Genomic DNA, 24,691 nt, shown 5'->3' on the forward strand with positions numbered 1-24,691 from the left:
GGTAACATCGACGTCGTGCTATTTTGCCACATTTAAAACAATGCCTAATATCTAGTGACAAATTGCGAAATATATATAGGAGATATATATTTAAAAAAAGCACATTATATTTATCGAAACAGCTGTAAAGCTATGGTATTTTATATTTAATATTTTATATTTTATTTATATTTAATATTTTATATTAAGATGAATATGATGAAAATTCTAAATAGGAGTAGAAAAGGAAAGCAGTGATATGCTAATCCAATTTGTACTAAATACCTACAGTGTTCTAACATTTACGGCCGTGTGCGTAAAAAGACCCATTGGCAATGCGGCAACTAAGCGGTTTAGGAATTTCTCGAATAGAATTTATGTCGATTCACGGATTGTGTAGGGCTAATTGTCGATTCGAAAAGAGATTTTAACTCGACTTCTGTAGGTGTTAACCAACGCTTAAACACACGCGATACAAAGCAACGCAATTTTACTCCGTGTTGGTCGACGACGGTTTGCATTTAAAAGCTTATACAGCACAAAACTTAGACGGAGTTATACTCCCACTAGTTGTTGTTTAACTTAATCGAGATTACGCCCTGCGTGATCCTCAGACATAAAGAAGCATCAGTATTATAGTAGGAAATGAGTTTGATAGTTTCGATGCGCGATCGACGATGAGAAGCATGATCATTGATTATTCCTCATATCGTAAAAGTGGCGACACACTATCGTTTAGTCTAACAAAATTATCCTTAACAATTACTGTATTATGCTTTATACCAAAGTCTCTTTATCACGACAATTATCAAAAAGTTAACAATGTACATATATGATATATACTTCCGTTGACAAATATTGGGACTTGGAACAGTCTCGTACCAAAACATAACGATTGATCTAGATTAGCGAAATAGATTAATTGAGCAGAATTATGTATATATTTCTACAAGATAATTATGCGAAACGTATGGTAAAAAGACTTGTACAGTTATTTGCACGAATCATAGAAAAATAACGAGTCGAAGATGATATATCAAACCCCATAATCTTTTGATCTAAACTTACTGAGAAAATTTTAGATTGATTTTAATTTTAGAAATTGGTTAGGGAATTCAGTGGAGTTCAAAAATTTGAATCCGACTCCTGGAATTATGTACAAAAAATATGGAATCGAAGAATAACAAATATATATACAAATAGGAAATTTAATAATACAAATGACAAAATTAAAAGAGAAAAGAACTTCAATTTATTATTTAACGAGATTCTTGTTACGTGTAACATGGGATTCTTCATAGTCTGTAGTTCCAAACCATTAAAGATAATAATTTGCGTTAAAAAGTGCCTAATATTTTTTTCGATTTACCTCATTTTCTTTCGATTCTCACGAACGAGAGTGTACGCGTGTACATATAGAATACACGTATGTCCATATAGTAATACATACACGTATGCTGCTACATTCTTCTCATTTGTTTTCATTCACCTTATACAATTGAATGATTCTATACAATAAGTAGATAACTAAGTAAGGTAAATTTGAGATAATTAAGTAATTACATAAGTAAATAATTAAGTAAAAATAATCGATGCAATAAATGCAATAGGTATTGAAAATTATTACATATCAACTTTTTGAATGTTTTACAGTTTACTCGACTGGATCATCTTGTACATAAAGCAATTTGCATTAATTAAAATGATTAACGTAATTGAAGCTGAGAAAATAAAATAAAGAAAAACACAAGATAATGTGTTTTCTGTAATTTCTTCCAAAGATTTCAGTCCTAAAAACGATGTAAATAATATTTTCTTAAAATGTATTTTTGATAAATTTTTCTGGGTTTCGTTGTTAGCGATTCTCGTGAATTCAATACGTGTATTAAATCTCTCGCTATCATTATCTATTGTTATTTATACTTATTTATTTAACGCGATCATGCATAATCGTGGAGGTAAATGGATTGAAATCTTGTCTCGGTAATATATTTAATGAACATAAAAAAAAGATTCATATCGGGATATGTTATCGTAGTAATGTATTCGGTAAATTTCCAACATGCGCAAAGTATAATCGCTTAAATAAGTGGGTTAACGATGGTAATTGACGATCTTCGTCTCCGTTGAAATTACGCCGAGTCAAGGGCTAATAATTATTCGATGCGCTTTTCCGCAAGTTCGATGTTTCGGTCAATTTCGTCGAGGTAGTTATCTTACTTCGTTCGGTAAAGGAGAACAAGACGAACATGGGCGCGAACGAGACATATTAATTATTAAAATGGATCGTCGCCTTAATAACCACGACGTGGAATTCAGCTCACAGGTCTTTTTTATTTTCTGAAGTGGAGACACTGCGAAGGACTGAAGCGTTTTAAGGCGATAAACATAATTTTCTATCGACGCGGAGAAAGCACGCTCCTTCGTGGAAACAGATGGTATCCTTGATCGTATCGATCTGTGCCTCGTCTATGCAGATCTTTCGGACACAGGAGGTTCGTATCCATCATGTGTGACAAGAGAAATCGAAACGGAGAAATTACTTTATAATCGTACAGAGTGCGGCCGAATAACGCGTATAAGCGGGCATGAAGTGTTTCCTTGCGAAAAAATAAAAGGATAATACAGGGTAAAATTTGTTCATACCACGCTTCGTTTTCGAGCAAATCGAGTTTGAAAATTTATCAAGCATACTCGAACATCGCTATGGCGCGTGATGTTACGCGTGGAAATGAGTGGAAAATGTGTCAAGGAACGAAAAATGCTATTAGCTTTTATCCGAAATGCGATGGGAAAGTTGAAAAAATGAATGGAAAGATGAAAAAGTGGCGGTCAAATTTATCCACGCGTTACACTTAATCTTCGTCATCTTTGGATACTAATCCATCCACGAAATAATTCTGAAGAGATTCTACTGATAAATCGATGAAAGTTTCGAATCGAGCAAACGTAAAGTATCGCAAGATCCTTATTGCCCATTGTTCTCAAGTAGCAACAATCTGCTGGTACTTCAGATTTGCCCGATTTCAAACTTTAATTGATTTGTCAGCAGAAATACTGAAGTATCATCACGTCGAAACAGATGAATAATTATTCTGTAACTGTTCTGTGGGCTCGGAATTTGAAGAAGATGAAGATTAAGCGTAACGCGCGAGTGAGTTTGGCCGTTGTCACGGTTTCACTCATTTTTTCCCACTTTCTCATCTTATTTCGAATAAATGCTAATAATATTTTTCGTTCCGTTCGCCAGGACGCCCGAAATCGATCATTTTTTAACATCCTCTTTATCGTACGCGCGTATTGCCGTGTTAATTGAAATACGCCTATCTGGCTAAAAGGTAATTTTGACAAAAATGACTTTTAGTATTTAACGACCAGGCATCGATTTCACATGCCTCCGAAATATGAATCGTTATGTATTCAGTTGCAATGCAACTATATATAAATTATTTATATAAATATAAACTGTAATATATATAATATATATAAACTAAAAAATATTTTCGTGCTACTTGACAGTACTAAAATGACTTTATTTAAGCGAAAGTTGGAGAGTCGCCCTTTTAACTTAGCACAATAGTATATTGCGTTAATTCTTAACTAAACACGCTCAAACTCTATTTTTCTGAAAATGAAGTTTTAAACGGGGAAACTTTATTCAACGTTTGACTTATTTTCGCACGTACAACGAGCTTCTATTAATCGTTTACATATACCTAGATGGTACTTAGCCAAGTATGAGTATACTATATGCTTGACAAATTTTGAAATTCAATTTTGTCATATACCAAGCGATAAATGACAAAATTTTATTCATAGTTTTTCATAAGGAATCACTTTGCCTCCGTATATACATTGTTGTACGTGTTATTCGATCGCACTCTATATTATCATTGAAAAAAAAAGTGGATTAAGTGCCTGTAGCAAAACACGTGTGCCTGCAACTTACTCTCGCCGAGTCGTCTACTGTTTATGCTAGTCCTTCTCATACCAGTCCTTTACTTAACAACGTGGTACTACATGGTTTTCTTTATTAAGGCAATAAAAATTAACATTCTCGTAGCTGTTACTGTTATATCTTAATATACGGTATGACAAGGTTAAATTTCTACTCGCACGTTTAGCGACGATAATGTTTCACGAATACTTTTAACACGTTTGTTACAGTGTAATCCAAATTATCCGTACAAATGTCAATCAATATTTTTTCATTTGAGGACTCATATTTTTACATGTTAGAATTTTCACAACGAAGGGATGTTGTAACATCAAGTTTTGCGTAAAAGTGAGAAAATCATTATCAAATTACACGTGATTTTAGCTTAAGATGAAGATTGCCTCGTGCACAGCCATTTCGTTATTTCGTTGGTACAAATGTTTTCAAATGATAAGGTCGATGATGAAGAAGATGCTTGAAGTGGGCAGGTAGAAACGATGTCAAACTCCAAATTAGTTGTGACGATGATTGATTCCCTCAAGAATGATATAATACTTTCTTTAATAATGATACGATGATTTGCTTAAAAGTTCTTTAAAATTCAAGATGAAAGTCTTACTTGTTGATGATTACAACGCGATATTGCGTGTGCAAGAACGCCAATCAGTATAACGATAAAATGAAATTCTTATACTTAATTATTGTCCTTACTCTCTCGATTTGGCTCCAAATAACTGCTTCTCTTCCGAAAATTAAAATTGGAATTAAAATTTTTGTTATCGCATTCGATGGACATCTGATATTTAACTGATTGTTACAACGAAATTAAACGTAATTAAGTTAGAAGAATTTTCGAAGATTTCTGAGCTATTATGTGAATATCATAAGCGAGCCCATCGGAAATTATTTCACAAGAAGTAAATAAAAAAGATCTACTACGTCTATTTTGTGCGTCCATGTACTTTACTTTTTTTTGGTCTCGTTATTCTTTTGCTGCACCGTGTATGTCAGCAGAATATACATAAAAGTATTGTATTATTACTAGACCATAAATCTTTCTGCATTTGTGCGAAATTTAAAGATACAAAAGTGCACGGAATGCATACAATACACAAAACTGTATAAAACATGCAAAGTAGGATGTTCGTCGTCTCTATTTAAGTTCTATCTCTTCAGTTGTGCCCATTGAGATATAAATTTGCATAGAAACCTGCAGTCTGATTATTACAAAATGTGTTATATTAATACCACTTACATCATGGATTATGTATATTGCACGACATATGTCACACATAAACGACCAATCAGCGCCGACTACTGACTAATCAAAGTCAAATCGTGGAGAAAGGAAAATATAATGGGAAATGTATAAGTCAAGATTCTGCGTAAAGTAGCTATGTTTCGTGACAAACTCAGACACCTTACTATCTCCAAGTGTCTTTAGCTAGTCAATCCATAACTATAAAACGATTAAACCTTCTGCGGTTCGAATCTCGGGTCTTTTGCTCCCCACTCTCGTTATCGTTTGTCAGGAAAAAAGTCTCAAAATAGTTTTTATTTTACAAGATAAATCAAAGAACCACGTTTCTAAAATACATTGTTATTAGTTTAAGCGAAAATTAAATAACGCTTATATGATTTATTCATTAAATATTATCGATCTTACAATACATCAAAGGATAGAATATTATCATTCATCTGCCACAGTAAGATATTTTAATATAGCATTTAGGTATACAACGACATACAGTGACTCGGGAAAGTATTCGAATACTCTTAGGAACTTTATGTATATATATATATTGAATTTTGAAATTTCAATGGTAATATAACGAGAAACGACCGTTGCCATTACATCGCCAAAATATAAGACGGATCTATGTGTGTACATAGAAATTAGAAAATATTTATTGGAAGCATAACTTTGCAAAAATGACCAAAGTACTTGAACAGTCGATTATTCGCTATATTAATAAGCCACGATATTTTGCGAGACTGTCCTTACCACTAACTGTATATTTTAAAACTGTTGAGAATTATGGATCGTAATCGCCAAAATAAATAAGGAAAGGAACACTTTCATTACACGTAGAGATCGTAATAACATGGTTTTGTATTTATTTAGTATGTGATTTACAAGATATTCATAGATACCCATCGCACGCGTTTCAGCACTCTCCTAGTCTCACTTTTACCATGCGTACAAGACAGTGACATTCTTTTGTTCTATGAGACGCTGCGCACGCACATACTCACACACATACATGTGTATCACTACTGCTCGGCTGATCCGGTGTAGCGCACACAATTACATATATCTTAATAAAAACTACTATTTATGCTGTATACTAATTTTCCACTAAGCTTTATTGGCAATAAACATCGTGTAACTTGTATATACATTTCCTGACTAGTTTCAAATTTTACCATTGTAATGACGATAGTCGTGTCCTGTTACATCGCCAACGAAACTTCAAAAGATTTTGTACAATACACACGACGTATTCATAAAATAAATTTTCTGATAAATGTTCGAATACTTTTGTGAGTTGTACATAATTCGAAACTTAATGAAGCGCCAGCCACGTGGACACTATATTTATGATGTTGCGAAGCCAACAGATTATGTTGGGAGACGATCTGTTTTATAAATATACGAATCGAGCTTGATATATTTTCGCGTCATCCCCCGGACTGCTTGCTATACAGGGTACAGCACAGTCTTTTCTGGCTAAACGTTGTCAGAATATTCCACAGGCCAGGATAAGGAAAAGGAGTGATACAAACACATGTGTGCCGTTTAGAGCATTATTAAAGAGCTATAACAAAAAGAAAAAATATCTCTGTTATATATATAATATTTGCATCTAGTGGTGGTAGTTGGAAGGCATCGCAACTACAACTACATTTAAAAATGTTCACCACATCTGGCAATACGAGATTTGCAGCGGCAAAGAATTAAGTTTATTACTCTTTGAAGTTCTCGTTTATTACTTGTGAAGCTAAAGTCGTTAAAGTATTATGATATATTCTGACTGCTACTAGATGTAAATATTCCTCATCCATTCATACTCTTTTCTCGTATATCGTTTTTTTGTTATATGTCTTTAACGATGTTTCCAATGACATACAAATGTTTATATGTCATTTTTTTTTATTTTGACCTACATGATACACTCTGTATAACTCACTTTCGTTCAACGTGGGCGAAAATCTTCGAATTGTATTCCGTGAACGCGTTGCTTATGTTCACCAGCACTTATATAGGTTCTAGTTCTTCCAGCTTGAACGTCGAGAACGTTATCCTCGTTGCTAGATTCTCAAGACTGCGTAGTGTTGCAAGTCAAAGCGAGTAACGTTCGCAAGGGACGAAAAAGGCGGTAAAAAAGAAAATGATTTCATGGAGATGGAGAGGAGAGCGAGTTTCCTTGGTCTGCTTGAAATAAATTTACCTGTTAGACAAAGACAGGCTATCAGAAGGATAAAAATGAAATAACGCGGAATCGAATAAAAGGAAGGACTTTACGAAATGTAGGGATTTTCATATTGTACTGCATTTTCTGTTGCACGACGATTTGAAAATTTCGTTAAAAGAACGGTATTGTGAATGCTTCTTAGGATTTACAAAAATGATCGCCACTTCATCCAAGTTCTTAACATGTAGGTAGTTCGTTCTTTGTTCGATAAGTATTTCGCTACTACCTTTTTGTATTTTTGTGCTGTTTTTTTACGTGCAGTTAGCTCTATCTAGATATGTACAGTTTTTGTTGTATAACTTAATTTCTTGCGTCATTCTGTTTATAACAGAAGCAAAGTTAGATAATAAAAAATTGAATAATTCTTGTAATAATACGCACGTTTAAATATTAATATACACATGTGATCAGCCTTTGTGTGCATATTTTTTTGGTTGTCCATTTTATAATGGTGTGTGTACAGTGAAGAGCATAACTAAACCAATAATAAAGGTATGCAGAAGATAAATAGCAGAATTATTTTGTATAATTAAAGACGGTCTAAGTAATTTCTTAAACTCCTGAATTTGCCTGAAACAAGAGATATTCATTGATTCGGCTTTCTTTCATCCTGTATAAGCAGGCTTGTTGTGTTAACGTTGATTCATTCAACTGAATAGAATGAATTGAATGGATAATGAGACAGAGAACTAGTATTTATATGCATATATATTGCACAGAAAAATGTATACAGTTTCTTTTCAGAAACTATGATATATCAATACCATCAGGTCTCTAAACACGTAGCAAACGGTGTACAAAATTGGATCAGAATCTTAGGTCGGATCAGGAATTGTTCACAAAAATTTTCTACATTGGACTGGCCCTCACAGAAGTGCGACTGCGATTCAATTAAAAATCCGTCGGGATTTTTAAAATGAAAAATATGATTCTTGAATTGCAGAAAAGAGTAGAACAGCAATGAAACGAAACTCGTTCTGGCTGTTGCTGAAATTTTGTACAAAGTATGTCGAAATCGATTAAAACGATCTTAAAAGCTAGGACAGAAAACTGAATCAATGAATATTTTCTGTTACACGCAAATAAAGGAATATCCACAACATCAAACAATTTTTTAAGTTAATTTTAATTATACAAAACGCTTCTATCGTGTTTAGCTTTCGCAAACCTTTATGTTAATACAGTAAGAAGTGACTTATACAAAATCTCAGATTACCGATCCAGTTATGTTCTTTAATGTATATAGCTACATAATAAACACGTATTGTGCTGCAGATAAATCTAACATGTATGTACGTATTATCCTGATGCAACGGGTGATCCACCGTGTATCTTTGTATACAGGGTGTCTCAGCTAACTCGATCGCCTGGAATATCTCTCTTGTTTTTGATGATATTAAAATATGTTTCGGATACAAGTTGAATGTGACCGTGCAGCTGACAGGTTCAGTCCTTTCGTAGGTGAACGTGTAAAGGACATACGAAGAAGTTATATGTTTTTTAATACATCGGTCGATACAGATGGATATTCTCTGAAAAAAGGTATCAATCTATTTATGTTGAAAAACTACTAGCAAATACTTTAACTTTGATTCGTCATATTGAACGTACGAAAGACCTTGTCTCTGTATTTCGTACGTCAAATTTCAAGAATTAAAGTTAATATATCAGCTAATACTCTTAATACTGTTAATCCTCTTTTTTTCAGAGAATGCCGAGGTAGATCAGTTAACGTATTTAAAAATATATGGTTCTATTCACAAAAATACCTACGCATTCACCTACGAAAAATCTAATCATGTCTAATTATGCCTCCCTTCGTCACATTCAACTTGTATCCGAAACATTTTTTAATATCATCAAGAACGAGCGAGATATTCCAGGTGATCAAGCTAGATGAGACACCCTGTATACGAGCACATCTTTTGCGCTTTCTCTGCAAAGAGTCTGTTTATATTCGATTGGCAAGTCGGACGAAGAATCTTTACGATGGGGTTTGATTCGAAATTGGACGAATGCACGAGGAATTCACTTAACCTCACATTCGATTAAAATCGTTTCGCGGAAACTCGTGGAAATTGATAGGGAACCAAAATGACTAGCGCACTGAAAACGCGTCAGAGACGAATAATGCACGAGTACGTACCATAATTAAACGTGCCTGTCTTTAACTGTTTAGCAATTTAAACATGCTCTGCTCTTAACTAGGTAGACAGATATTTTTGTTGAAGGAAACGCGTGCCAGCAATATGTTTGATGTAAGTTAAAATATCGAATATTATTTACGATTTTTAACGATATACTTTTTCATTTGAAAAAGGGAGGCGCATAATCAAATCGATTCTCACCTACGTCTTTCTGCATATCACCATATATTTCTCCAAAAAAGCAAAACGCATTGATATTTTTTTAAACAAAATATTCGTCATATCACACAATTACTGCAAATGTATCTCGAATACATCTCAGAAAAATTGTCTCTAATTAAACTATGATAAAGATCGCTTTTACAGGGACGGTTAATTTTCATTCGTCAAGAAATCATTTCGAGAGATCATCCTTTGTAATGCCGATTGTACTACGTTGAGTCTTGCTTTTGGCTATTAAAATACAATGTTTAGAAAGCAGAAAATTTGGCATCGGTCGTTTTTGTTACAAGCCTCACGATTATTTCAATACGTTACAGTATTCGTTATAATAATTTATATTTGTTATGATGATATTTGCGCGCAAGGTACAATGCTCGTTTACATTTTCCAATATGCGGTATTTGCACAAAAATCTAAACTGTTACAGGCAAACATGCGATAAGCTTATTCAGACTGAATTGATTTAATTCGAAGGACAAATCATTACATCTAATTCTAAATCAACAATCCGTAATTAAATAACCAGCTTTATATCAACGTTGATTACATATTATTGTTTACCTTATATAGTTATAATAAACTGAATTTAGCGAAATAGATACGTCATGTACGCACGCCAAATATGCAATATGTTTATGCGTACATTATTAAACATAAATATGTAAAATATACATATTTGTTGCACAGAAAGTGTAAAATAAATAACACGTTTCTATAATCTCCTAATCGCATTTTACAGATTTCATTTCCTTACTTGCATTCTATAAAAATACGCATTTGCACGAATATTCAATAGTGTACCAATTTGATCATCAGTCGTGTTTACAGCAAGTAACATCTTGGCAAATTTCTTGCTGCCCTTGTATTGTTTTCGAACGTAATTTTTAACTATTTCAATTATTTTTTAACTTTTGATTCTTTTTCGACATGCTCATAATACGTATGTCGGAGATGTAGAGACATCGGGTCTTTCTTTTGGAATTTTGGGAAGATCCCCAATACTTGGACTCGAGGTGACACAACAGGTCACCGAACGTAGCCACGGTCACAGGATGAACGTTTTTACCTAACATAAGAAGTACCGATATTGAGGGACACGCGGCATTAACAAACAAGCCCCGGCCAGGAGCAATGTCGGTTCTACGCAAGTCTGCCTAGTAACGGCGCCTGGAATTTTGTTGATATCCCCGATCAATATGGAATTAACAAATGTGATCGTATCAGTCTTTTATTCTTGTGATCACCTTGGAGAGTTTACTGATATCGTCCTGTCAGTCAGTCAGAAAGTAACCGAGCGTCGCAGCTAACGTCACTTTGTGTTTCAAAATATATTCTATTGTACAAAGAGTTTTCCCCGTTGACCGTGGATTCGTTTGAACCCAAGAATATTGTTAATAGTAATAATAATTATTATTCGTTAAACTTTGTAAAAGTCATATTTATACGTGTAAATATAATCTCTGTTGTGCAAAACGATGGCTAATTCAAATGAAGAATTGTTACGCGCCCAAAATTTTAATGATAACCCGACACGTATTAATATGTCAAAGTTTCAGATTACTTCTGATATTTCCGGTTTATGGAAGAAAATGGAATAAAGACCGGTGTAACATCGCGTTGCTTGTCCGTATTGGGCTTAAAAATGTGAAACCAATTGCACACATAATAGGTGCACTGACCGACGCTTTCTTTCGTTTACTCTGCATTGCTTGTAAGTAGATCATTATATTTTTTTCTAACCTGACAAATATAAAGATGCACGAATTATCGTTTGTACATTACGCGATTAAATTGTGTTATAATATAATATTGTGATATTATATGTATCACTGCGTATATAACGGCGAATTAAATTTATATAAAACAGTTTATAGAGTTTGTACTATGTTAGGATAGTAGAAATCGAGCAACGGGAATTTACTAAGAAGTTAAAACAAACAATGTTATACTGTTTAGGAAATCGTAATATGCATGTTAAAAAACAAAAGATGAATATACATATATATTTTTTTCTTTCCTTATTAACGAGTAATATCAATCTAAAAATTGTCATCGTGATATTTTGCGATACTTGTGGTTTTCTGTTTTCTAAAGTCGTTTTACATTTCTTACAAGTTTGTATTACTCTCAAGACAATTATTGTAAATAAATCAGTACATATTTCGTATACGTATTCGGTTTTAAGCAAATTATATGCATATATATGCTCATGTTTAATGATTCTATGCACCTCAAAATAACCATATATTTCTTTTTTCAAGTATTAACTGTAAAAACTGATAAATATATAGTGCATGTCGTTGACACATACGTATGACATATGCTATTCGAATGGAATTATTGCGATAGATCTTTTGAAAATTAATTTTTCAACCGACGCGGCGGATCTGATTAAAAATTTAATGAAACATTATGATTATTTTAGTTTATTCGTAATAACAATAACATTTTACGTGTACAAGATATCCATTTAATTGACTAGTGAAAAATTTGTATGTTACTTTACATGAAAAAATATTTCAGATAAAAATTGAATGGTGTCGAGCCAGATATCACTTGGTATTTATTAGTTTTTCTGTAGATGGGTGGTTAACAGGATATACTTAAATGGAATTGTGTATTTTTAATACTAATAATAAGCAAATTAGTTGACGTAATTCATCACCATTCGCTACAAAGAAGAAAAAGGTATTAAGCTGTTTTCCAAGAAATACTTTTATTTCTATTACATTGTAAAGCGATACCAGTACAACCATTTTTCTGAAATGGCATTCATTGTCTATAGAGTGAGAGTAATGAAAAAGGTTTAAGCACAGATTTCCTTAGAATGTTTATGAAACGGCATAACAGAAATAAAGAATTTGCTCAAATGTTCAAATATCAGAACGTTGAAACATATTACGATAGATTGAGGCCTAGGTTTTAAGAAATCTGCAGCAGTTTCAGTTTATCTCCACATGATTGATTCTTCTCAGTTTATGCTATGTTACAAATGTCTAATTATTCTTCAATTCCGCTATTACTATCGATAATAGGAGGATATATTGATTATAAAAAGTAAAAAACTAAAGACTAAAAGAAATGGGCAAACAGATGGTTAATGAGAAACAGAGAAACAGATTTTCTAATTCCATGTTACTCAAAGAGCTAAAAACGAACGAGTAGAGTGATTGTAGAGATTATTCGTGTATGGACGATTCTATCGGGTCGCCTGGAAAGTTCGTTCCGATTTCTAAGGAATTCGGTCGACACGAAAGATCATATTGAAAAGTGTTTCGCCGAAAAACCTGAGAGGTTCTGGAAGGATGGAATCTTGAAATTGCGTGAAAGATGGAGAAATGGAACAAAATCGCACCTACATAATTCAATAAATGTATATGAAATTGAAATGTAAATTGGTACAGTTCGCTTGAAGGTGCATTCAGATCGCCAATATTTATTCTCAATATTTCGAGGCTCTCACCGTTATCGTTCGTGAAAACGGTCAATATACATTGTTAATACAATATCGACAGTATCATCGAATATTGACAGAACAGGTTGCGAAATTTACGCGAGCCATTATTAAAATCCACTCACTGACCCATATTTGTTCTTTTTTTAGTTTTTGAATGAATGATGAAATAATGGTAGCACGAGCTTTCTTTCGATTAGACTCCGCTAAACGCTATTTGGAAGCTGAATGTATTGTCGATAATATCGATCGTATGAAGAAAATGCAGTTTGTCAATATATATTGTCAATGCAATATTGACTGTCAAAGGATCTCTTACTTACGAGAATATTGCAAATCCCGTAATGTTGGCAATAAATTTTGCTAATCCGTATGCGCCTTAACTAGAACGAGATTCTGATTTCTGCATCGATACAAGTTGCTTCTGATACTGATTCGATGAAACCTGAAGCATGTGTGAGGCATCGAGACGTGTATAGGTCGTTACAATATTTAGAATTAGTTCCATTACACGTTTTCGTCGTGTTGAATTTCCGGGATAGAATAACGCGATGGATATGAAAGGATAGTCAAAAAGACTAAACGTATTTTTGTTTCCAGCAAATATAAAAAGAATCGTACCCTGATAATTGCAATTTTCTTCAAGAAACGCGGAGCTATTTCCAGATATCACGGCGGACTATCAAAAATGAAATGTAGCCCGTATTATATTTCCAGTCCTCGTTATCACCGCTAATAACTACGTACATCTGTACAGTCCATGTGACGTTAAAACCTATTATTATAAAGAAATCGATCTTCCGACACCCGTCTTCTGACGCATCGTTCGTTCGGTCAATTTTCATTGTGCATTTCACTGTTCGTACAATTATCTGAATAGGTTGCAGTTCCGATGTCACCTGTCGCTTGTCACTTGGCTGTCTAATTATTCTGTTAGCGACAGTCGAGAGGCAAGTTTCATGAAAAATAGGAACCGTAGACTGAATATTTCATTGGAATCTTTCGGGTTACAAAAAAACCTTCTGTATTATTCGTATTTCTGTACGAATCCATTGATATATCGCCGTTCTAGTTCTTTACAGTTTTATGCGTTATTATCTAAAATGAGAAAACTGAGTTTAAAGTTTATGAAGTTTAATATTATTGCATCGAGTCACGACTTAGGAGAATTGAATGTTTTTTACTTTCTAAGTGGAAAATAATTGTGAATTTGTATTCTTCATACCAATGATACGTGTGAGTACATATATACATATGTGGATTCGTCATTTTTGACAAATGGAGTTAGAACAGTTGGAGCAGTTAAGAATTAGGGCCACGATATGTTATACAGTATATTATTACAGGTAGCATTATAAGTATAATATCATAAGTACACAAAGCATTATACAATGGTACATCGACGATTCGACGATATGAATATTTATCTATAATCGAGGGCTAAGAGTATTAAATATCGGAAATAACAAGTATCAGATTAAAAACAATCGTAAAGCGACGAATTGATAATTGGATACTATTTCGCGTAAAATATTTTACAATCGCATATTTTACATAAAATCGACTTCATTTCACGTACCTTCTGCTAAAATTTTATTTAGTCAGAATGTAATTTTATTACAATTTACAAATATGCTGAATGTGAGCATCGAATCGTTATCTTTTATAAATAGTTTCGACATTTTCCAACTTTGATCGTTTCAAAACATTTCAAATAACTTTACGAAATGCATGAAACTTGAAACGTTTATGAAAAAATTTAATTCACCTGTGACTTATATAAGAATTATGGAATGAAAGAGTTTGTCTATCGTCAAAAGCAGATTACTCGTAATTTAATTTTTTAAGCTCGGTTATAGACTTTCTGCTTTTAGGTACGATTAGGTATATATAGAATGTTCCACGAAGCGAGATTCGAAGATCCGAGATCTTCCTCGAGCTTTAAAATCCTAGCTTTGTAAGGAAACTATTCGTGTATTAAGGATGAGCGCTGGCTTACTTTTTCCCCTTTTCCCTTGACGTCGGATGTAATACAGGAGCAACCGATGGAATCTGGCGGAAGCTTCGATCGAGTAGCGTGCGAGTTTCTCAACTATAGATGTATACAGAATGTTTCAGAAATATTGGACAAAAACTTTGTTCGATTTGCATTTGTCGCAACAGGAAAGAAAACTATGCAATAACCTTTGGTTACCAAACAATTATGTATAATATTTTGGCTTTATAAATGAGTACAAAAATGCTTTGCATTATTTTAAAGCTTTCGCTACTTAAGCTTCTTAAGAAACGTTAAATTCGAAGATTACTGCTAATTTCCTCAAAAAGTATTGCTTAATTGCAAATAATTAGTATCTTCGATAACCTTTCGTGCTCTCGATGACAAGAGTTCTTCCGAAACGTTGCCAAATAATCCATCCGTTTTGAATCATCTCATTTTGCCATTCTTTCTTTAATATTTCAGAACGTTTATTTCTACTCTCGACTTTTATTCTTTTTCAAAATTATGGACAACTAAAAACTATAAATAAGTAGCACCGTAAGAAAAATATCTAAAGATTAATTTGCAACAATGTTAAATCATCGTGGATGATTGTAGATTTTTGCTCCAGTATCGAAACATACCTTTATCATGCTACTTTAACAGTGAGTTCTTTTAATAGTGTAGCGAGTTAACCGTTAAACGTGATCCTGTAAGTTTCACGCCTCGCAATTATTAATATTTGTTTTCTGTAAGAGGTTAAAAATATGTATCTTTTGTATCTGATACCAGAAATGCATAAAATCTTCAGGATAAAGAAACCTTCCTAAATTATTTTCCTCTCTTTGACATTTTATTTACGAACGGTTACTTTAATCGTTATAGGTTTATGCATTACACGTAATAAATATAATAAATGTATTACAATAGTAGTCTACAAATGTTTACGCATTTATGGAAAATTACTTACGAAAAGATACACACAAAATGCATGGAATGCACCAGAAACACAAAAGTATGTAAAATATGGAAAATATAGTACTCGTTATAGTATTTAATAAGTGAAACAAATAAAATATAAATCTATATATTGTATATTATAAAAATAAAGATATAAATTTATGTAAACATCCGCAGTGTAATAAGAGTATTTTTAATCTCTTCATAATTCGTATATAAAAATCTTTGTACACGAGAACAACTGTTTTGGATTCATTTTTTGATCGTCATCATTCGTTATGTTTGAACATATGTTTATATGAATTTCTTTCTTGTTCCAATGTATAAAACTTGTACAGCTGTTTTGAAACGCTCTGTATGCTAAGACGATTTTTTCTTCGTTTCCTTCGATTTTTTTTTATTGCTTCTTCCGTCGGCACAAGTTCGTTGCCCGTCTTTGTTTTTATTTCGAACCGACCTTGCGTCGCTTTCCTGCTTGTCCCTAAAACTTGCGAAATCCCTGAGAGACCCAACTAATCTGTACTCCAAAACCAATCCTCCCTGGTACTACGAGCGTCCCTATTTCTCCTGTCAATTTATGGTCCCTTTGTCTCAAGAATACCTTGAGTTGGCACGATCAAGCTCACTGTCGAGCACAGAAACCTTCCTTTGCGATATTCTATGACCTTGAGTCCCTTTATACAGAAATATTTATGTTCATTTTAACACGTTGAATGCCACGCTAGATTTACAGGGATTGGCCGTAGCGCCATGATGAATTTTTTATTATGCGATACCTACAAGAGAAAGATTACGATGTATAATTATCGTTAATGAATTTATCTCACTGAGGTGCTGAAGTACCATTTCGAGCGATTCACTTATTATTTGCGATGATGAATTATCTCATATTGTTTCTTCGCGTTGTTAAATAATTCCCGGGATTTACCATGAACCATAATTCATCCCTCGGACCCGCAATAATCCTAAAGAACCGTCACAAGATTTAGCATTATCCACTTTACTGTCAAGGCCCTGAATTGCCATCAATTATCTTTCAAGTCCAAACGTTCCTTACGGTTATTGTTCATTAAGGTAGAACACGTAAAAAGAGGCGCTCATAATAGATGCACAAAGGATATAACCTAACAAACATAAAGATGGTACCCCGCTGGGGGTAGCCACCCACATGATAATCAAACAGCTAAAAAATTCTACCAAATGGCCAAATTGGACAAATTGTGAATGCAAAGTATTAAATAAAAAAAAAAGACATAGTAGATCTGTACTTCATGTATAAATAAAACTATTTTTATACGTTTTATACTGCATTAATTTCGTCACACCATTATAGTAATAATATATTATAGTAATAATAATATATTATATAATAATAATAATAATATATAACACCATTATAGTAATAATGGTAATAATAAAAAATGTATAACTATTGACATTTGTTCAAATTATGCATTTTTACAAATCTTGGCGCGCCGGTCACCGGTGACCCCCGAATGAAACATTCTCCAAGGTGCTAACCCCAATTTTCGGACATAGCTTTGCAGCCTGTTACAAGCTCATGCAACGTATTAATGTTCAGAAAACTTCAGAAAAGTCCCCGGAAACCGAAAGCCCGTAATCCTACCTTTTTGAAACCTCTGTGTATATCGTGAAATACAATCACATCTGTATAATAAAATCTGTATAATAAAAAGCACTGTTGAACGTCGTTTATGCGAATTGGATTTAATAGGTAGAGTGCCGCGATACAAATATCCGGGAAAAATCGCGAGATTTCGATTTGCAGAAGATCATCTCGATGGGACGCAAGAACAGTGGTAAGAATCTATGTTCATCGATGAAAGTAAATTCAATTGTATGGGATCTGACGGAAGAATTTATGTGAGACGCTGTATTGGAGAGGAATGTGCAGAGAACTGCAAAATGTATTAAACCAACCAACCGTTCAAGGTGGTGAAGGATAGGAGCTCGTCTGGGGTACCGTCAATGGTAGTGGACCCATTGCTCGTATCGAAGATAGAATGGATCGTTTCGTTTACTTAAACATTGTTAAAAACATTGCTTTGTCATATGTCGAAGAAAAATAGCCCGTGGATTGTATATATCAGGTCGATAACGATCTAAACCATACGGCGAACATCGCGAAACAATTTGAATCCTATCGAGATGCTTTCGATCGATATAGAAAAGGAAATGAAACTATAGAAAACAAAAATATATGAATGAATCATGAACCATGAAAGTAATAGAAAATGCATTCTATTCTTACTGATCGATGCATTCGAATGAATGAATAAATTCTATGCAAAGACGATGGACAGCACTTTCTAAGACAAATAGCAAAACGACGAAGTATTAACGTTGCGATAAGTTCAAATAATATTTAGTCTAACTTTCGCTATTAAAATAAGAATATCGTGTCGAAAATATATGCTCATAACTATACGTCCGACGCGACAGCAACAGGACACTGTATAGTAGAATGTACCTCGAACATGTAAGAAATTATTATTATTAATTCATAAAAGCAGTTTCCATCTAGAAAAATAGCAAGATAAACTGTTCCTCTTTAGCAATTACTTTTGGCAAAGACTCGAGTGCTGGTTATCTTTGTAGCGCAGTGCCCTAAAATATGTACGTACGTCGATTCGTTCCTATCGAACGCAGGAAATTTCCAGTCAGCATGCACATTACATTACATTCTAGTGTCGCCCTTCCATGTGTTCTTATATACACAGAGATACGATCACTATGAAACTCCTTGTACAACATTGCATTACTAATATTATATTGTATTTATTATATTATATTATATTATATTATATTATATTATATTATATTATATTATATTATATTATATTATATTATATGTTATTTTATTTTATTTTATTTTATTTTATTTTATTTTATTTTATTTTATTTCATTTTATTTTCTTTTATTATACATCATTGGTAAATTAACAAGTTACAAGGTGTAGATTATAGACCTCTTCTACAAGTTTGCAATTTTATTGAACATAGAATAATCAATCAGTAGATGTTTATTCCTTACTATTATTGAAGAGAGCTTGCTAGTACTGATAATTTGCAATCTGTTACTTGTAAAATTTCACTAAAAATATTGATCCAATTGTGCTAGAGAGTTTAGAAATAACATACAAGAAAATATGTTGTTTAGATGAATATCACGTATGATGATAACGAATATGATGTCTGTGCTGAAGATATGCTTATGCTATAACACAAGCTTATCTAATTAATCGCTGGCTGCCGATCACTCGCTTTCTAGTTAAAAATTCGAGAGAGAAGCTGACGGAACAATTTGTTGCTATGTTTCGTTTGCCTCCTTTGTACGAAACCCACTGTCTGCGAAGCGTCGCTTCATAGACGCGCATTAAACGTGTTAATGTTAACAGTGCGCTTCTATGCAGCGTTCATTGTAAATTGTAAACTAATGTGTGCCTGTCCACGAAACAGCAGCGAACCATTTTCGCCGTGACGGCTGACGTTAACATTGCCAGTAGCGAGGCGTATGTTGCAGCTATTTAAACGAATGTAACGGTATAGGATGGAAGCGTCTACTTCATCGTTCGACACTTCAATAATGACAGAAAAAGATATCTTACTGTATCTTCTGTAAACTAAACGCCGACGTAGACGCATCGTCGCGTCTAGCAGATTACGTTTACGCTTCTATGATGCGACGCTGCACGAACACTGGGCTAAAGACGTTGGCGGCCGACGAACCCAGTAAATACAAAATTGCGCCGCGAGTATCCTACTATGAAATTAACTTCAGAGACTGGGCGACAGTAGGGAAAGGTAGCGGAATTTTTTTAGATTTGGTTCTTGATCGTAACAGTTAAATAAGGACAGTTAAATAACGTCTTATTGATCGACTTCTAATAAGAGTCGAATTTACGATATTTACAGCTGTATGTGCCATCGAAAACGGAGTACATATAATTGCCATTTTTAATTGTCAGGGTATCTCAAGTAGGAGCGGAGACACGTAAAATTTGAATATTTTAACGATACCTATTAATATGTAAAATGCATTGTGGCGTACGCAATCTACATAAAAATTCTAATGATTTATTCTTAATGATAATTTAGAGCAGCATGAGGCTGCTAATCCAATGATATTATTAGAAGATGTTCATATCTGAGCTTGCGTCCCTACAGTGGCCGATGTTTCTATAAAGTCACTACATGTATTATATTGATAAAATCTTGCAATTATTCCATTATAATGACCAGCTTGTGTGCGATAACGTTTTCTGAATCTTAGAAAAGAAACATATATTTCAGTTGCAACAATAATAGTAACATTTATTTTAAGAAACGTAAAATTGAAAATATGATTTAACAGACAGTAAAATGCGAAATTTCTATAAAGTCTTTTAAATAAATAATCCTATAAAGTTTCTTGAATAAATAAAATCAAAATTAACGATAGTTTATTCGCTGCTTCCATATTATTATACAGTTTGTATAATTGCCATTTTTTCCAAGTATACAAAAAATGCAATTCGGCATTGAAAAAATCAAATTTTGTAACCTTTTTTTCAATAGACGTTAACGCTTCGTTCGCCGCGTTTGATAATTCACTAATGGATTATATTGCCTGCAATTGGCGTAAATTTTTTATGGGATTCAAATCCGAGGAACAAGCCGGCCATGCGTCTCGTGTGTCTCGATGTGTGAACCGGAGCGTTATCGCGTTGATAAATAAAATTACTATCTTCGATCGCTTCTGTGAATGCTATTAAAACCATTTTTACATATATGTCTCTTTCATAGATTTTCCAAAGTGGCATCATACGCAAATTTGCCACTAGAATGAAATAATTATAAGATTTTGTTGAAAAATGTACACAGTTTTATGGAAATTTCGACCATTGTAGAGCTTGCGGTTGTTTCTTTTTCAGCTTACTAACTGTTGTCAGTGTACAGTGTATTGGCTTAGCAGGTTTGAGTGGTTTATTGTTCGCGACTTGTATTTATCGAATATTCGCTGTATTTCCTCCAACACATAGATATCTTTCCTTTTAATTTTTATTTGTTATATCTTTTTCATACGAGTATTGGAGTTGGAGTATTTAATTGTTGTGAAGTGAATTTATCCTCAGTCTAAACACGGAGTAAGGGTTTTTTATATTTAGCAGCATTAATATTATATTTTGGTGTTATATTGAAATAGATCTTGAAAAAGATTTTGCAACTTTATGATTTTTAACATATTTTCAAAGATATCGAAAACGCACAGTCGTGCTAAACCAATAAAAATTATTTGACAAGTAATATATATCATATGTATGTGTATATATCGGGTGTCTCGATTAAATGAGATCACTTAAATACATATCTGCCTTATTTACCATTGTATGAAAAAACTTCTCAGAAAAAAGTTAAATTATTTCAAGGGGTACGTGCAACGGTAAAAGGAATTTGGTTTCAAGTGTATCTTTTTAGGGGATTTCAGGTCATCGGTGTTTTTTTAAATAAAACTCTATATATTTTTCTAGCAATAGGTGCGATCTTCTATTCTCTATACGAAAATGTTAAAGTACTTATGTTGGAAAATGTATAGTTTGAGGGATATTTCGTTTTTAATTTCACCAAATGTAGTATCTGAAAGAGAAGGAAAACATAAACATTTTGTGTCTTTCCTTGCATTTCGTTCGCCATGTTTTACATAATTAAAATATTTTTTAAACTAAGCATTTTCAAGGCACAAGTTCTCCAATACTTTCGTATATGGAGAATAGAAAAACGTATCAATTGATGAATAAAAAAGGAGTCCTATTTAAAACTATAAAAAAAATAACCCTGAGACAAAAAGTTCTTTCCACTGTTATATGTGTCCCTTGAAATAGTTAAATTTCGTTTTAGTTTATTTTGTACAATCGCAAATAAGGGAGATTTCAGGCGATCTCATTTAGTTGAGACACCCTGTACAACGTAAAAAATTATTTGCAACAGCATAGTTATACGGGAAAGCGTAAATTTTGATGTTCAAGCCAAGATATATCTATACATGTGCCATTAGCCATGTTCGTATCGCGCGCGAAAAAGCAAGAAAACGCCCAAGATTCTTCGGCAACTTTCGGGAAGGATCGCTGAACGCCGTGACAGGAGAAAGAGAGATGGCAGCGTAGAAGTTTCTTCTTCCGAGAGCACGCGAAACGCGCACGTGCCTACGCAAATGCCTCCCGGAGTGTTCGAATAGAAACGTCGTGTTACTGATTGAAATAGAGACGGAACCATTTGGGACTCTGAACCTATGTACATTAGCGAAATATACCTGTACAGACGTACAACATATTATCCAGCCTCATAAATTATTTTATCTTTTTATTTGGAAGTTTACAATCAATTCTCATTGAGAATTATAAGTAAATTATTCTGACGTGGTACTATAATGTGAATAATAAATGATTATCGTATGTTTAGTTCTAGCTGAATCAAATGTTTAAATCTAGAGGGTAATGTCTTTTTAACCTGCGGATCTGATCCGTCCTGTCAAGTAATTGAAAAACTAGTGGATTTTGGTGGTTTCCTTATGTGGAAATGGTTATGTTTGGTGGTATTCTTATGTTATAACCCTCATAAATGGCTCGTAGAAATTCTGGACAATTGATTCGTACAGTTTTCGTGTACAACTACAATAGAATTTTCTTTAATTTTGAAGAACGTGTTGCTCCAGTAACAGGACAAGGATGATTAAACAATTTCAAAACGGGCAATAAGTTTATCGAATAGGAACTTGCTTTTATTTTGTTTTAGGTTTTTCTACATATTTTGTAAATTTATTACAAGAGTAATGACAATAAAAAGTATCATGGCTTAAAGAGCTTTACATTTAAACACAATTACTGACTCACTACGTACTATGAATTTTCAGGTGACATTACGGTTTAACTCAATTTGATGTTTGGTGCTTGATGTTTCTATTACGTTGGAACAGATCTCTCAAATTTTGGATTAAAGGAAGATCTCATAAGAAGATATCAAGTATTGCTTTCGATCGTTAGTTTGTCATTAATTCATAAATTTTGATAACATACTTATATGTGTTGTTAATGCAAATCGACTAATATTCGTTCAAATATTTACGAACTACGATGTATATTTTTAGTATTTATCTTCGTTTGAAAAGGGGGTATCGAGGGTGTAATGAATACTTCATTAGTAAGATTTCACATGACGAATCAAAGAATCTTTATTTATTGTTTCGTTTATTAGCTCAGTTGTATTTATGCTATGATATCAATTATAAATAAAAAACAAGCGAGCACGATTAAAGTAGGAAGAAATCTTATCAGTTCATAGATTGATTGTACGTGCAATCTTTCTTATCGTGCTATTTACAAATGGTTTTGCCAAATTGCGATGAGTCACGAGCTTCTCGTTAAGATTTGCAACTTGATATCGTTTTATAAAGTAACAGATAAAATTGCTCGAAAAATGTCTTAATTTTTGACACGTAGAAATCTATTACGTATTAAAAACGTTTCATTCCACTGTGAAATAACAAAAGTGAAGAATGTGTTAAATCGTATCATAAATATATCAATGTATACATATACAACTAATAGATTGTACATTATATGGTGGCATAATAGATGATATATTTGCACGATATTTTATATAATATTTAATATATTTTGATTAAAATATTTTTATCGATATAAAATTTTGCTATGTGTTTGGCAAGATCGGAAAAAGATGAGAAGATTTTCGAAAGATTCGGCAACGTATCCGAAACAGTGAAAAATGCGTTATATTAGCATCGTTTAATACAGTAATAATTCTGTAAAAATAGATTGTTTCCAAATTTTGTAGACAATGCTTTGTGGAAAATAAAAATCTAGAATAATACAATAATCAAGATTCGATATGTCTCCAAATGTTTAAAAATTTTTCGTTATTTTGCGAGCAATTCGATAAAGTTAAAACGAAACATCGGATAGCTTTGTAAATTCATGTCTATTGCCGGCTGTGGCAAAACAATAAAAAAATACCAAGTTGCAATTCTTTTCAAAATCTATAATGTATAACATTATGTATTTTGTACAATCTCTTGTCATCTGTTTATCTCAGTGGCTTTTTATTCCAATTTCGCAAAATGATTTATTCGAACGAGTCGCTTTTAACAAGCGCAGAAAAATGCATTACATAATTTGTACATTGGTCTAATGTATTATAACATGAGATATACCTTTATCTACGTAGTTTGGATAAGTGAAAAAAGTATTGGTTTATTATTGTACACAAATAAATTAAAATCTGTTATTCGGAGCAATTTGTAGAACGATTTTCTTACTGTCATGCAAGGTTTCATCACATGAGATGGATGGATACCGATTGAAAAAGAAATTTAGTAACTCGAAAACGGTAAAAGAAACGTTATCCAAGTGTTTGGATAACATCCAGCATTATAGTAATTTATCATTAGCATTGAAGATTCAGATGTGATGAATACTTTTCATTTATATCAGATATTGCGATATGATTAAAGTATGAAACAAA

General features: G+C 33.1%; 1 protein-coding gene across 2 annotated transcripts in view; it reads left to right on the forward strand.

Annotated features, from left to right (window-relative positions):
• Nucleotides 1–24,691, forward strand: part of LOC122574393 — a 51,345-nt gene that overhangs the window by 21,092 nt on the left and 5,562 nt on the right. The window contains exon 4 of one of the 2 annotated variants that reach the window (XM_043741927.1): nucleotides 23,064–23,149. The exons of the other annotated variant lie outside the window; for it this stretch is intronic. The gene's annotated coding sequence lies outside the window, so the exon portion shown is untranslated. Of the gene's footprint in view, nucleotides 1–23,063; nucleotides 23,150–24,691 lie in introns of those variants that run through there. 2 annotated transcript variants of the gene reach the window in all.

The sequence above is a fragment of the Bombus pyrosoma genome, linkage group LG13 (genome assembly GCF_014825855.1).
Source record: "Bombus pyrosoma isolate SC7728 linkage group LG13, ASM1482585v1, whole genome shotgun sequence".
NCBI lineage: Eukaryota > Metazoa > Arthropoda > Insecta > Hymenoptera > Apidae > Bombus > Bombus pyrosoma.